Below are 17,254 nucleotides of genomic sequence, written 5' to 3' on the forward strand. Positions count from 1 at the left end.
TTCCCTGCTTCACATCCTTCACAGCACTTACTTTTAGCAGCACCTTTAAATTCTCCTCTCTGAACTAGACTGTGGTCAGAACCCAGTGCACATCTCCAGTGAGCACAGGAGTTACCTCATTGGATGGTTTTCTCTTTACAGCTTTATGCAACAGACTTATGTTTCACACCATCTCATCCCATTACTTCTTATTGGTAGTTTAAAGGTAAGCTGCTGATTCTAATTTTTGTGAAATTTAAGATTCCAAGGGACAAAAAGAGTCTGTATTCATCAGCTCATACAGTTGTAAAATTTGAAGACAAAATATGGAATTACAAATTTTATGGGCCTAAATTTAAAACAGAAAAACACTTATTAAGTACTGTATAGAACTAGGAAGGTGGATCAAGACTCCTACAGCAAATGAGATTTAAAAAATAGCCTCAAATATGATAACAAAAAGGACATTTCCTCTTCTTGTCACTACACACTTATCAAGGCCACCTTCAAGGTGGGGTGTGGCAGGGACAGCCACATCTGTCATGTGAACAAGAAGAGATTCTGGGAAACCTTACAGGGACTTCCAAAGTTATCAATAGTTTTCATACCCTCTACACAGAACACATCTATTTATTAAATTTTACAGAAAACCTAGATTCATTTTTCAAACTATTACAAAGACAAAACATTATCATTAGGAGTGCTTGTTCTGTAACAGGAAACTAACTTAAGAGGTGGACACTCAAGGATCTAACCTGGGAGACCCAAACAGAGCAGACTGTTAGGCAGAAGGGACAGAAGCTACCCAGAGACAATGCCAGGGGTGGCAGTGTGGTTGGGATTTTCCTGGGGTGTGAATTAATCAATTTGACCCTTATCTCTGTGGAAATGAGACAAGCTGATGTCTGAGACCTCTGCCTTTTTCTCTTCGTGGTAAGGGGTTCTTAGACCACAGAGAGGCATCTGAGTTCCAGCCTGCCTTTCCCATCCAGGTCACCACACCCCAGGCTCCTGTGTGTTCACATGTAAACCTGGCAGTAGTATGTACAGTGGCAGCAGGGATTAGAAATTTGCTCAAAGCACTCCTAGACTCAGGAAGTATGGGGGTAAATGATAATCTATAAATACCCCCTTGGTTATATTAGTCATTTTATTAATAAAGGTTATGTTTCTTCTGCTGGTGACAACCTGCTATCTCAGTGTCATTTTATCTTGAGAAAGACCTACCTTAAGTGAATTCTAAACAAGGAAAAAGGCCTTTCGTCAACCCTGCTCCCATGTGGAAGAGGCACCAAGCTCTCTCCCACAGTTACCAGCAGAATCTTATAGTAGCATAAATCATTTTCAGTGATCAATATCTGCATCCTCCAACTGCCCAGCAACTGCTGGCATGGTGTCTGCCTTCATGTCACCTTCATAATCTCTTACTGAATCCTCTGGCCAGACTCCAGCCATGTGATACTGGCTGTTCACAGACTGAAGAAGTATTTCTTCTAATCTCCCCAGTGTGGCTTGTCCATCTGCCATTAAATGGGATGTAGGTACAAAACATAAGACTAGCCCCTTGTCCTTGTTTGTGAGTGTTCACATCATATCTTCTCCATCCTAGTTACCAGAGTCTGAGTCTTCTGGATTGGGGTTTAAGGCCTGACACTCACACACTGCAATGAATATCACCTCCAATGCTGACTTATCACTAGGCACAAATCTAAATTCAGTAGTAGGTTTAACATTGTCATCATTATCATCCTCATCTTCATCAGAAAAAGATTCTTTTGATTCTATTTCAAATTTGGCATTCACCATGACATACAAATGCTCTCATAGGTAGATGTTTAGGCACCTGGAGACTGTGGGTAAACTAATGGTGGGGTATCCCAGTGAAAATTCTGATCCAGAATCATCTAAACAAGACAGGTGGCTCTTGGCAATGTGAAAGGTGCCAGTGTCCAGGCCCTTCCCACTCAGCACAGCCTCAGTATCTGGCTGCTGCTGCCAGAGCCCCTCTGCCAGCCTGGGTGGTGGGAACTTTTGAGGAAGCTCATTGCAGGATAAAGCCCAAAGTTATTTATAGTTTTTTCTCTTCTGTGGTGTGTGTATGTGGTGAAAGCACATGTGTGCAGATATGCATGCCCCATGCACGTTTGTGGAAGCCAAAGGAAGACATCTGGTGTCCTCTGTTGCTCTTTTTCCTTATTGTTTGAGACACAATCCCTAACTCAGCCTGCAATGTTGTTTGGTTAGACTAGCTGATCAGGGAACCCTAGTGACCCTTCTGTTTCCACCCTCCTTAGAACTAGGGTTACAGTTATGCATAGCCATGTTTTCCTATTTACATGACCGCTAAGGATCAGACTCGGGTTTACCCACTGAGCCATCTGCCAAGCCTCAGAACATATTTATTTAACTATAACATAAGGCAGAAAGCACAAGAAACAAATACATCATCAGGCCACTGGACCCATATATAACATAACATTGTTCTTTGAGGTAATCCTCTTTAAAATTTTTTTTAATTTAAAAAAATTCAGGACTTTATTTAAAGAGAGAAAGAGAAAGAAGAGTTTGAGTAGAGCTGAACCAGGTGAGTCTTCTACTTCACAGAGCAGTCATGGAGAGCTCTTGCAGCACTTGGCTGGCAGAAGGGCCAAGGTGGAGAGTCCCAGAAAGCTCTACACATCTATCCAGTAGCATGGTAGGGATAACTGGAAGGCAAGACTGTACTGAGGTGCCTACATGTGGCCCCTACAGCTTGGTGGCTTTAGGTACCCAGAAAGAGCATTCCAAGATCAAGTATTCCAAAGCATAAGAAAAGCAAGCATCCAGAATTGTAAGTCTTGGCCTGGAAACTGACACAAGTCAATGCCGTTGTATTCTACTAGTCAAAGTAGCCATGGAACTGGGTAGAGAGACAGGGACCCTTTCTCAATGGGAATGAACAAAGAATTTAAAGTTAACTAACAGAGTGCCAAGCTTGCTTCTCCAAAACATTCCCCTACATCCTCTTGGAGTGAGAACATCCTGTCTTTTCAGCTCCCATAAGTCCTCTGTTTTCTTTAACTCTACCCTCCCCTTAGATTTATTTCTATGCTTACTTTTCTCTTAGACTTTGAGCTCTTCCAATGCTTCTTTTAAAATTACTCTGTAGAATCCATCACTACAATCAGCTGACTAGTAAATGCATGTGAGCCATGAATGTATCAGTTTGTGAATATACAGGTCATATGTAGAGATCATTTTTGTTTTTATAAGTTTAATGCTAGAAGACGATATGATCTACATAATAACAGCTTGCTGTAGCTGGGACTGGAAATAAGAAAAGACAATTGCATAGCAAGAACCCTGTCCCAGATCGCCCCTAAAAACTGACTAAACCAATGGGACAGCCACTTGGGGGTTAAATTTCATGCTCAGTGGTGAATCCTCAAAACTTACTTTCCTGTTTGTTAAGAAAGTTTCCATGCTGGAATTTTAATAAATTTTGTCATTTGAAACAACTAATTGAAGGCAAAAGTGGGGAGAGAGGAAAAGTTCCTTCAGTCTAAAAAAAAAAAAGTCTGAGGTACACAAAGTTCTTATTGTGTAAGCCTGTAATTCACTGAAGTTCTATGACTGTTGCATACAAAGAGGTGCCCAGGACACCACAGCCAGACCTGACATTTTAATTCTGCACCCAGGGCCCCTTGGGCAGATGCACCCTCTTCATTTTTATGATATACCACATAGTCAGTGAGTCATCCAGATGACCACCAAGTGATTGACAAGTGGGTAGCATACACAGTGAATATACTAGGCACAGATAACTTTTATCTTGAGTCAAATGGCTAAAAATTTTCATCAGAATAGTACACAATTTAAAAGATGAATTATTTATTTCTGGGATTTTCCATTTAATATTTTGGGCTTACTGGAAAGTAACCGAAACTGAGGAAGGTGAAACTGCAGATGAAGGGAGATGTCCACATGTTTGCATAATAGCCACAGGTGGGGCAGCGATGGCAACATAACCTGCTTCAAGTGCTGTGTCCACTCTGCAGCTGTCTAGATGCCCACAAGAAACGAGGGCTGCCCTTGCAGCACAAAGCTGGTGGTTTCTATGGCACTTTATACTTTCTGCAGGGTAGAAATTATACAGCCCTGTCTATAGACAAGGGCTCCTTTGGTCTGGGGTTGATTGTCCGTCAGCAGTTTTCCCTGGTATCCAAGAGTGCTGACATGAATCCTGCATTTTTACCTTCAGGCTGCCTTGAATGCCAAATTGGGTTCTGCCCTTGGCAGATGGTGTGGTGGGGTGGGGGGTAACAGTCAATTGGCAGATCAGCACACAAACATCAATGTAATTGGTATTACATTTTGCAAATTGTTTGATAACTGCCCTAGAATTAGCATGATAAGGACCCCAAACAATCAAGATTAGAATTATTTTAAACAAGAATGATAAAGTATTTGATAATTTTTGCATAGAGTCCATTATTTCCAACTCATGGTTCTAGGGTGAGGTCAGACTATGTCTGTCCACCTTGAGTTTCTGTTCAAGAATCTCCATTTAGAGACTTCTGGTTCAGATGGTGGCATAGGAACCATGCCAAAGCAGTCTAGGGGAGAAAAAGAAAAAAAAAAATAGCAAAATCCACTCTTCTACTAAAAAGTGAAGGTACACAAGAAATTACCAACCACAGCAAAGTATAAGAGATCCAGAGCATATAGAGCCCACAGAAGTGGCACAAGCAGCTCCAGTAGCAGTGGCACCAGGTCTGCATGGCGGCAGCCACCAGGCTTGGCCTAAGCTACACCAAAAGCCAGGGGAGGGGATTTTTCACTCATAAAAGCCTCCTCACAAACTCAAGAAATGTGAAGGGGAGGGGGGACAGCAGGGACCAACAGAGTAGCTCATGAGGAAGAGGATCATGAGGACCAGCAGAATTTCAGCCACCATCCATAACTTCCATTCCACCCACTGCCAGCACAAGCACCAGAGACCTGAGGAAGGGAACTCACCTCAGCAGCACCTGGCACAGGCTATCAAAGCAGTGACCCATTGACCCAGCCAGCCTACCCAAGCCCACAGTGCAGCAAAGAGGGACCCAAGCAGTCACACAGTGCAACTGAGACCAAAGCCATCCCAAAGGGTAACTGGTATTATACCAGGTCAGTACTCACGAAAATGGCCTGGTATATAGGCTTGTATTGGAAGTGCTAATTGCACCTTCTATGTCAGAGTAAATTAGAAATTCAACCAGATTGATGGTTGGATTTGCCATTCTTAAATAAGCTATATTTTGGGCTTGTCATTTGTTGCTTCCTGATTTATAGTGCCTTTGTTTCCTCTTCAGTCATTTGTTGGGGAAAGGTCTCACTTGGTCACAAGCTGACTTAGAACCCTCTACAAACCAGAAATTTCAGCCTCCCATTGACAGGATTAAACGTGTGGGGTAACTCACATTATTAGGGACTGTGACTTTGTTAGAGGGTCTGATTGTCATAATACCTACTTTTGCATAAATACTCTGTGCTGTTTTTCATTGAATGTGTACATCATTTAGTTAAATTTTACAATTTGCTTGTATTTTGTTCCACTCCACCTACTTGAATACTCACAAAGCAGGGAAACATGACACCTAGGCCCACTTTTTTGCAGACTGGGTTAAAAAGCAGGATCCTTCAATTTGTTGCCTCCAAGAAATTCACCTCTCTACAAAGGATGAATACTATCTTAGGGAGAAAAGTTGGAAAATGGTGTTTCAAGAAAATGGTCTAAAAATAAGCAGGGACTGCTATCCTAATATTTGACAGGGTAGACTTCAGACCAACATTAATTAGGAATAATAAGGACAGTTACTTTATATTAATTAAAGAAACACTCCAACAGGAGGACATTACAATCCTAAACATACATGCACCTAACTTGGAGACTCCAAATTTCATCAAACAAATGCTATTAGAACTAAGGTCACAAATAACACCAAACACAGTTGTAATGGGTAAATTCCACACCCCACTCTCATCAATTGACACATCATCCAGGCAAAAAATAAACAGAGATGCATCTGGATTAAATGAGGTCATAGAACAAATGGACCTAACAGATATCTACTGGAAATCTCATCCAAATGCTGCAGAATACGCATTCTTTTCAGCAGCACATGGAACATTCTCTAAAATAGACCATATATTAAGAAACAAAGCAAATCTTGACAAATACAGGAAAATTGAAATAATTCCTTGCACTTTATTTGATCACCATGGGATCAAACTACAAATCAACAACAAGAAAAGCTATAGAGCTTATAGAAAATCATGGAGGGGCTGGAGAGATGGCTTAGCAGTTAAGAGTTTGCCTGTGAAGCCTAAGGACCCCTGTTCGAGGCTCGATTCCCCAGGACCCACGTTAGCCAGATGCCCAAGGGGGCACATGCATCTGGAATTTGTCTGCAGTGGCTGGAAGCCCTGGTGTGCCCATTCTCTCTCTCTCTCTCTCTCTGCTTCTTTCTCTGTCTGTCGCTCCCAAATAAATAAATAAAAATAAACCAAAAAAAAAATAAAAAAAAAAGAAAATCATGGAAACTAACAATGCACTACTAAATGATGAATGTGTCAATGAAGAAGGAACTAAAAAAAAAATTCATATAATAACATGATAATGAGAAAACAACATACCAAAACCTTTGGGACACAATGAAGGCAATCCTAAGAGAGAAATTTATAGCTTTAAGTGTATACATTAAGAATTTAGAAAGGTCACAAGTAAACAATTTAATACTTCCACCTTAAGGCCTTGTAAAAAGAAGAACAAGGCAAACCAAAAATCAATAAATGGCAAGAAACAATAAATATTAGCGCAGAAATTAATGAAATACAAATTCAAAAAACACCAATCCAGAGAATTAATGAAACAGAGTTGGTCTTTTGAAAGGATAAAGAAGATTGATAAACCCTTAGCAAATCTGACCAAAAGAAAGAGAGGAGATACAAATTAATAAAATTAGAAATGAAAAAGGCACTATCACAACAGATGCCAGAGATATTTAAAAAAAATCATAGGGACATATAGTAAGAACATATACTGTACTAAGTTTGGAAATCTTAATGAAATGGATGATTTCCTTGTTGTATGTGGCCTACCAAGATTAGATCAAGATGAGATTAACAACTTAAATAGACCTATAACAAGTATGAGGATCCAAGCAGTTATAAAAAAAATCCCCAACTAAAAAAAGTCTAGGTCCAGATGGATTCACTGATGAATTTTACAAGACCTTCAGGGAAGAACTAACACCAGTGCCTGTCAAACATTTCCATAAAATAGAAAAGGAAGGAATACTACAAAACTCCTTCTATGAAGCCAGCATCACCCTCATACCAGTACCAGGAAAAGATAGAACAAAAAAAGAAAATTACAGAACAGTCTTTCTCATGAACATAGATGCAAGAACTCTCAACAAAATATTTTCAAACATAATCCAAAAATATATCTGAAAGACCATTCACCCTGACCAAGTAGGCTTTATCCAGAGACACAGGGATAGTTCAACATACACATTATATAAATGGACTGAAGAACAAAAATCACATGATCACCTCATTAGATACAGAAAAAGCATTTGACAAACTCCAACATCCCTTCAACTAAGAATAGAAGGAACATATCACAACATAATAAAGGCTATTTATGAAAAACCTACAGCCAAGATAACACTAAATGGAGAAAAACTTGAAGCTTTTCCACTAAAATCAGGAACAAGACAAGGATGTCCACTGTCCCCATTTTTATTTAATATAGTACTGGAAGTCTTAGGCACAGCAATAAGGCAAGTGACAAGTTGGAAAGGAAGAGATCAAGTTATCATTATGTACGGATGATATGGTTCTATACATAAAAAGCCTTAAAGGTTCTACTAGCAAACTGTTAGAGCTGATAAACATTTATAGCCATGTAGCAGCATACAAAATGAACACAAATAAATCAGAAGCCTTCCTTTATGCTAACAACAAACACTTAGAGGGAAAAAAAAAAAGTGGTTGAAATCAGGGAATAACTCCCATTCACAATTGCATCAAAAAATAAATAAAGTACCTTGGCTTAAACCTAATGAAGGAAGTGAAGGATCTCTACAATAAAAACTTTAAAAACACTCAAGCGAGGAAGTTCAGAAGACACTAGGAAATGGAAAGACATCCCTTGTTCTTGGATTGGAAGAATCAAAATTGTGAAAATGGAAATCTTACCGAAAGGAATCTATACATTTAATACAATCCTCATCAAAACTCCAATGGTATTCCTCACACAAATAGAAAAAACAATCCAAAACTTCATTTGAAATCACAAAAAAACTTGAATATATAAAGCAGTTTTGATCAACAAAGATAAGGTTGGCAGTATCACCATACCTGATTTTAAGCTATATTACAGAGCCATAGTAACAAAAACAGCAATGTATTGGCACAAAAATAGACATGTAAATCAATGCAACAGAATAGAGGACCCAGATATAAGTCCGGGTAGCTATAGCCACCTGATCTTTGACAAAAATGCCAAAATTACTCATTGGAGAAAAGACAAATGGTGCTGGGAAAACTGGATTTGTATCTGTAGAGGGGGAAAATAGAGCTTATCTCTCTCCATGTACAAGTCCAAATGGATAAATGACCTCAATATCTGACCAAAAAGTCTGAAACTGCTAGAGGAAAAAGTAGGGGAGGGATGGAGTGATGGCTTAGCAGTTAAGGCATTTGTCTGCAAAGCCAAAGGACCCAGGTTCGATTCCCAGGACCCAAGTTAGCCAGATGCACAAGGAGGCACATGCATCTGGAGTTCATTTACAATGGCTGGAGGCCCTGGAGCACCCATTCTCTCTCTCTTTCTCTCTTTCTCTGTCAAATAAATAAATAAAAATATAAAAGAAAAGTAGGGGAATTCCTTTACATGTTGGTCTTGGAAAAGACTTTCTGAATATAACCCTAATTGCTTAGGAAATGAAACCATGGGTCAACTGCTGAGACCTCATGAAATTACAAAGCTTTTATACAGCAAAGGACACTGAATCCAGCAAAGATACAACCTACAGAATAGGTGAAAATCTTTGCCAGCTACACTTCTGACAGAGAATTAATATCCAAAATATGCAAAGAACTCAAAAAACTAAATAATAAGAAATTGAGCAACCCAGTTAAAAATGGGCTATGGAACAAAATAGAGAGTTCTTAAAACAAGAAATACAGATGGAATATAAACATTTAAAAAAAAATGTTCACCATGCGTGGTGATACACACCTTTAATCCCAGCACTGGGGAGGCAGAGATAGGAGGATTGCCATGAGTTTAAGGCCTTCCTGAGAAAACAGAATGAATTCCAGGCCAGGCTGGACTAGAGTGAGACCCAACCTTGAAAAAAAAAAAGTGTGTATATATTCTACACCACTAGCCATCAGGGAAATGCAGATTAAAGCTACATTGAGATTCCATCTCATTCCTGTCAGATTAGCTACTGTCATGAAAGCAAATGACCATAAATGCTGGTGAGGATGTGAAGAAAGAGGAACCATTTTACACTGTTGGTAGGAATGCAATCTGGTCCAGCCATTGTGGAAATCAGTGTGGAGGTTCCTGAGACAGGTAAAAATAGATTTATCATATGACCCAGCTATAGCACTCGTAGGCATATATCCTAAGGACTGGTCTCACTATCTTAGAGAGACTTGCTCAACCATGTTTATTGCTGCCCTATTCACAATAGCTAGGAAATGGAACCAACCTAGATGTCCCTCAACTGATGAGTGGATAATGAAGATGTGGCACATTTATACAATGGAGTTCTACTCAGCAGTAAAGAAAAATGAAATTTGCAAGAAAATGGATGGATCTGAAAAGGATTATAATTAGTAAGGTAACCCAGGCCTAGAAAGTCAACTATCACATGTTCTTTCTTATATGTGGATCCTAGCTACAAATGACTGGACTTCTATGTGAGTAGGAATAAAACTCATCAGAGACTAGCAAGCTAGAAAGGAGATATAAAGGGAATAGAAAGGGAATGGGCACTTAATAGACAGTATTGTATATAAGTCAGTAGAAGAACAGATTAATGGGGGTGAAAAGGCCTAAGTAAAGGAAGAGATTGAGCAAAGGAAAGGTGGAGGAAGGGCTAATAAAAATCTAGGAGAGTATAAGTAAGTCATATGGAATCCTACTTTTTTTGGAAAATGTTACTAGAAAATTTTCAGTGCCAGGGATGGGATACCTTCCAGTGAGTGGTTGGCCAGGGAGGTCACTGATACCCCCAAAACATTACAGGCATTTGCAGAAGTTCTTGGTTTCCCACCAGGAATAGATGGTAAGACCCTATTGCTGACGACTCCACATACTTGGGCTGCAAGGTCACTGAGAAATCCTGCTCAAGCTGAGCTGAAAATCCCCTCCATGTAGACCAGCTGACAAAAAGCTGGAAAAAGTTATGTGGCATGCAGTTCAATGGGAGATAGAGAAATCACCAGTGGAGAAAAACAACAGTGGACACTGCAAACCTTAAATTTGGCCGGCCAGGCCAAATGAGTCAATGGGTACAATAGTGGTATGTCTGTTATGGGGGAGTCCAGCTGGTCTCTAATTGGACTGGAGGCCCGCTTCATGGGAGGGAATGTATCCTTGATACTGAAAACCTATGACAGGAGTAGTCATGAGCCCTAGGGGTGCAACATCTGCTGCTATATGGCTGAATGTATATACTATGCTCATCAAACAGCCCAGTAAGCACTTCCATTAATGTTCATGCCTACATATTAATGCTACTCTCACTTTTGGTTAGAGAAGCTTCTCTTTTCAAATGGCAGTGACCTCTGAAGGCACCATGGTGCTGAGAAGAAGTGACAAAGGAGTGCACAGCACTGAAACATCTCTATCATGCCTTCCAAGGCTCAGGGTCCATTGTGGAAGAGGTGGCAGAAAGAATGTAAGAGCCAACAGAAGGGTAGGACTCCTTACAGTGTGCTCCTCCAGACACAAAATAGTCTGGATATCCATGACCTAGCAGTGCCTGACACTACCTACACAAGACCATCATAATAGGAGGAAAAGATGATGACATCAGCATAAAAGAGAGACAGATTGAGAGGGGGAAAGTGTATGATTGAGAGTGGAGTTTCAAAGGGAAATGTGGGGGAGGGAGGAAATTACCATGGGTTATTGTCTACAATTATGGAAGTTGTCAATAAAAATTAAATTAAATTAAAAAAAGATAAAATCTCTTTTTTAAAAAAATATTTTATTATTTATTTATTTATTTGAGACAGAGACAGAGAGAGAGCGAGGGAGAGTACACATGAGAGAGAATGAGAATATGATGGGTGTGCCAGGAACTCTAGCCACTGCAAAGCCCAGACACCTGTGCCACCATGTGCATCTTGCTTACATGGGATCTGGAGGATCGAACCTAGTTCCTTAGGCTTCACAGGCAAACACTTTAACCACTAAGCCATCTCTCCAGCCCCCCAAAAAGATAAAATCTCTTTGGAAAAAAGAAAAGACTCTCATCCAGAATATTTACACGGGAAACTTTTTTCCCCATTGGTGGTTATAATTCCTTACATATCAATCCCCTATGACTTCAAATAGTTCAAGAATTTCTTTGTGAAGTGTTGTCTTTATGTGTTTTTCTGCCTGCGTGTTCTGAGTGAGGTAGTCGTGTTTCATGTCGCACTTGTGCGAGGTGCCAGGCTGTGAATATTTGCTGCTGAGTCACTGCTCACTGCCTCTCTGGTGTCTCTCATTCTTGGAGAGGTTTCTGTTGATGGAGGAAGTGGCAGAGTAGCCCTGGCTGCTGGAGACACTCCAGTTCCAGGGGCAGAGGAGTGTATCACAGGTTCACCCCCAGAAATCCTTTCTAATCATCTTGTTTCTAGAGGGTCCCATGAGAAAGGGAACTCCAAGTGACAGCTGCCTCAGGGAGTCCCTTGCAACCACAAGGGAACAGGGTTGCCTTTCTTCCTTCTATCCAGATGGCACATGGGCAGCAGTTGCTCAAACTCCAGTGTGGGAAACCCAGGCCTTAGGGAGCCTGATTCTCTATCATGCAGGAAATACTTGGATATAACATTCCCCATGTTTCCCAACTGTTCCAAGCTTGTGTAATGCACTCTATGTTTTCCAATGACTTACTGAAATAACTTCACATACGTGCACTGTAATTCAACAAATGTTTGCAGCTGCAGTTGCAACAGTTAGGAGACAGATACCCACCCCCAATTGGACCCTCATTTCTCCTTGCAATCCTTCCACTTCCCCTCTCTCTGCCCTTGGCATTCTGGTAGGATGCTGACTTGCTTCCTACCATTATAGCTTTGCCTTTCCTGGAATTCCAGACTGGGTGGTCTCTTTTTGTCTTGGGCTTCCTTATATAATATTTCCCCAGACTTGTCCCACTTTTATCAGTCATATCATTCTTTCCTTCTTTCTTTTAAAATATTTATTTATTTATATTTAGTGTGTGAGTGTACCAACATGCCACAATGTGAATGTGGAGGTCAGAGGATAGTTTAGAGGTGTCTATGTTCCACTTTCTTGGAGAGAGAGTCTCTTGCAATTGCAAATGAACTACCATACTGCCAAGAAACATCATGTTTGTTGGCCAGCAAGTTTTGGATTCTCCTGTGTATTTTGGGATAGCACATGCATGTACCGCTTTACAGCCATTTTTATCTGGGTCCTGAGGAACTGAACCTTGACTGACAGGTTTTACAAGCAAGCATCTTTAACTGTCGAACTATCTCTCCAGCCCCATGTCTTCCTTATCTCCATGAGTTGGATTGATGGTTCCAATGAATGGACATAGCACGATTTATTTGTCTATCTAATCATCAATTAATGTCTATGTTTTAGTTTTATAAATAAAATTGCATGAACATTTGTCTGTGTATGTATATATTTTCATGTTTCTTCAGTGAGTCTGTAGGCAGGTGATGGTTGGGTCACATGGTAGTTTTTATTTATCTGCCTTTTTAGACTTCTATAATGACAATGAGGATATATGATGCCATTTATCCATTTATGAATATGTATTAATAGTTACCTTGTATGAAGCACCAGATGAGGCACAAGAAACACATAAACCTATGGGTCTCTGCATTACAGGGGCTGGCAGCTTATCAACAGTCATTTCGGGAACAAGAGGCTGAGCAGAGGCTCCTGAAAATCACGTCTTTACACTCCATCAGTGGAAGAGCCCACCTGTACCTCCACAGCAAGCACCTGCACCAAGGTGAATGTCACCTGGGGTAAGCTGTCAGGCTGTGATAGGCTGGGGAAAGGCTACACATGCTGCCTCAGTGGCTAATGCTTCTTTTTGGCATGGTGCCTTTCCTTAGCCCTGAACTCAGCTAAGCTAATGAGGATGCCAAAAAGCCAGCCCTTTCTCCTTGCAAAGCCCTGTCTCCAGGAACACAGTGAGTTACAACTGCATTAGCCCTCAGCAGCATGATGAGCTCTGCCTGCCCCACTGCCCTTGATTAACACGTCCAAGGACCTTGTGTCCTATGCTGCCACAGTAGCCACTATCAGTTCATCTCCTTATCATGTGCACATCTCATTCCTCCTCCTAAACTCTGAGCTGCCTTATGGCTACTTTGACAGATAGAAGAATAGGCACACTATAGACTTCAGGTAAAGTCTAGCCCACTGCCCAATTCTATAAATAAAGTTCTATTGGAGCATGTCTAGGTTCCCTCCTTTAAGTATCATCATCTGTGGCTATTTTTAGGCTATAATGGTCCAGTTGAGTAGCTGTGACAATGATCACATGGTCTCAAAGCTAAAATGATAGCTGGTTTATCAAAGAAAATGACTTCTAGCCCTATTTGCAGAATGCAATAGATTCATTTTATTTATTTATTTATTTTGAGGTAGGGTCTCACTTTAGCCCAGGCTGGTCTGGAACTCACTCTGTCATCTCAGGCTAGTATTGAATTCAAGGTTATCCTCCTGCCTCTGCTTGTCAAATGCTAGGTTTAAAGTGTGCATCACCATGCTCAGGCCAGTAGATCCACTTCTACTGTGATGTCTTGTTTTGTGATCCACTGAGTGTTATCAAGGTTGCCTGCATGAGCATGGGTAGGAGCTTATCTAGTAGCACATGGACACCTTACCAGTGGGTATACCACGGAACAAAATCTGTCCCCTTCCCCCAGCAGCCATGAGCTGCCGAGTACTCCTCAGGGGAGATGAGGGTTTCGTAAGCCTCTTCAGCATCCATGATGGAACAGGCTCAATCTTGTGCAAGCCTTGTGTGTGTAACAACCATTATTGCGAGTTCATGAGTTCGATGGGCATGTCATGTTTGGAAGGCAGCATTCCACAGAACTCCTCTCTATCTTCCAGCTTTTACATTTTTTTCTGCCCCTTTTCCACAATGTTCCCTGAGTCTTGGAGGGTGTGATACAGATGTGCCATTTGAGGTTGAGCATTCAACAGTCCCTTATATTCAGCACTTTAATAAGTTTTGAGTCACTACCCACTGCAAAGAAAAAATTCTCTGACAAAACCAGAAAGGAGCACTAATTTATGGACATAAGTAATATTTTGAAGACAGTTTTATGGGCACAACATGCATTTAGCCAAACAGCAGTAATAGCTTCCCTGCTAGGGCCTATGAATGACCGCCATAGCCATATGTTGTTTTTTTAATATTTAATTTTATTTATTTACTTATCTATTTGAGCTAGGGAAAAAGGCAGAGAGACAGGGACAGAAAGAAAATTGGTATATCAGGGCTTCCAGCCTCTGCAAACGAACTCCAAATGCATGAACCACCTTGTGCATCTGGCTCACATGGGTCCTGAGAAATTGAATCAAGGTCCTTTGGCTTCACAGATAATTGCCTTAACCACTAAGCCATCTCTCCAGCCCCCATAACCACAGTTTTTGGATGACATTTTCAGTAGCAAACATGAATGCCCTCCTGTGGAGTGAACTCAAATCCAGAAAGCAGTTGGTCACCCCATAACAGTCATGCCAGTGTTACACCACTGAGCACATGTTGCCTGGCTGGTTAGCAAGTAGCATGCAGGGTCTATCACTGAGTAGGAATGTTGATGAATTTTCTCCTAGAGCAGCCTGTCTAACAACTACTAGCACTATGAAAGTTAGTCTGCAGGGAAGAAAATTCTAGAATAGTTACAGCTTGATTTCTCTGCGTCCTGCAGCTATAGCATGTGGTGTCTTCAGAAATAGGATCTTACTATATAGTTCTACTTGACAACCATGATAGGTTGCAAAAACCTGTATGATTCTGGGATCTCCAGGAAATGTCCCTGATCAACAAGACATAGGAAGGAGTCCCAATCCTGGCATTGGGATTCTTGTTTAATACCCATGGTTGCTGGGAACAGCATTATTCACTCATGTATGGTACCACGATTCAAATTATTTTTTAATTGTGTATATGTGTGTGGGGGGGTGCATGTGCACACACATACACAACTTTAAGGTGTCTGTGTTCCTTTTCTACCTTCTTTGACACAGGGTCATGCTGATGAATATATATGAGAACAGTCTAGTTGGTCTGCAAGCTTCAGATTCTACTGGCTCTGCCTTCCATTGCTGTAGGCACATTAGGATCACAGATGCCCATGACATTTGCATTGTGCCTTATATAGATACTGGGGCATTGGACTCAGGTCAGCACATTTTGGAAACAAACACTTTTAACCACTGAGCTATCGCCCTAGACCCAAACTCTGTTATATTCCATTTTTAATTAGTTTTCAAGATAGTGGGTTCTCATATACCTTTTCCATACATCCTTAGTTTTTGTTAACCCATGCCCCCACCTTCTTCTTCCCATGCCCACATTCTTACCCTCACTTAAACCTTTCTACCTCCAATATCCCCTCCTCTATTTCTCCCTTCCCCTTAAGTACTCCCTTCCCCTCCCTCTGATGGTCCCATTTCTAGCTTCCTGGCCTCTACTGGCTTGCACTCAAAATTAAATACATACTAAAAATGTAAAACTGGGATCCATATATGAGAGAGAGTTTTCTGAGTCTGGTTTTTACGACCCAGTATAATCATCTCCAAACCGACCCATTTTTTCTGTAAATGTCATAATTTTAGTTTTCTTTAGAGGCAAATGAAATTCCAACCTGTAAATGTACCATACTGTCATGTCTTGAAACCTCCCGGCCTGAGGCCCAAGAATATAAACAGTAATCTTCCTCCTTTCTCAAAAGGCCACTGCCATAAGAAGTTCCACCATCCTTCCAGATGAAAGTCATTGGAACTTCTGTTCCAGACAAGCTCCACCTGAGGACACTGCTGGACGGAATTCAAGGAAGTCCAGCAGCAAAATCTGCCAGCTGTACTACCCAGCTGAGGGAACTTAAGAGGAAAAATGACTTGTCGTTATTCATACTCTTCACTATTTGGGATGACTTATACTGCAGCCAGAGGTGGCGTAGACTGACCTAGCTCTGACATGAGAGACACCATGGGCCAATGCAAGTCACAGCCTGTGAAGAACATGTTGGAGCAGACTCGTAGGAAGAATGCAAAAAGAGGATGAGCGCAGGTAAGAATGTACGCAGAGGATGAGCAGAAGGGAAAGATGCACACAGAGGATGAGCAGAAGGGAAGGATGCACACAGAGGGTGAGCAGAAGGGAAGGATGCACACAGAGGGTGAGCAGAAGGGAAGGATGCACACAGAGGGTGAGCAGAAGGGAAGGATGCACACAGAGGGTGAGCAGAAGGGAAGGATGCACACAGAGGGTGAGCAGAAGGGAAGGATGCACACAGAGGGTGAGCAGAAGGGAAGGATGCACACAGAGGGTGAGCAGAAGGGAAGGATGCACACAGAGGGTGAGCAGAAGGGAAGGATGCACACAGAGGGTGAGCAGAAGGGAAGGATGCACACAGAGGGTGAGCAGAAGGGAAGGATGCACACAGAGGGTGAGCAGAAGGGAAGGATGCACACAGAGGGTGAGCAGAAGGGAAGGATGCACACAGAGGGTGAGCAGAAGGGAAGGATGCACACAGAGGGTGAGCAGAAGGGAAGGATGCACACAGAAGATGAGCAGCATGGGAAGTCCAGTAAGAGCCAGCAGGTTCTCAACCAAAGGCAGGAGAAGTAATAGCAATTGTAGTAGTCTGTTTTGTTTTCATCATGATGGTAATGTACCTGCTTCAGGCTAACTTTGTTGAACAAAATGGGCTTATTAGCCCAGTTTTGGAGTCTGAAAGTTCAAACCCTCACCGACTCTTCTGAGGGATGCTTTTGTCTGTGTTACCTCCT

The 17,254-nt window shown here is 41.4% G+C and overlaps 2 pseudogenes; one reads left to right on the top strand and one right to left on the bottom strand.

Annotated features, from left to right (window-relative positions):
- Positions 1–1,323: 1,323 nt before the first annotated feature.
- On the bottom strand, positions 1,324–2,117 carry LOC101600890 (annotated as a pseudogene).
- A 554-nt stretch (positions 2,118–2,671) lies between these two features.
- Positions 2,672–17,254, top strand: part of LOC123460244 — a 112,712-nt pseudogene continuing 98,129 nt past the window's right edge.

The sequence above is a fragment of the Jaculus jaculus genome, chromosome 4, assembly GCF_020740685.1.
Source record: "Jaculus jaculus isolate mJacJac1 chromosome 4, mJacJac1.mat.Y.cur, whole genome shotgun sequence".
Lineage (NCBI taxonomy): Eukaryota > Metazoa > Chordata > Mammalia > Rodentia > Dipodidae > Jaculus > Jaculus jaculus.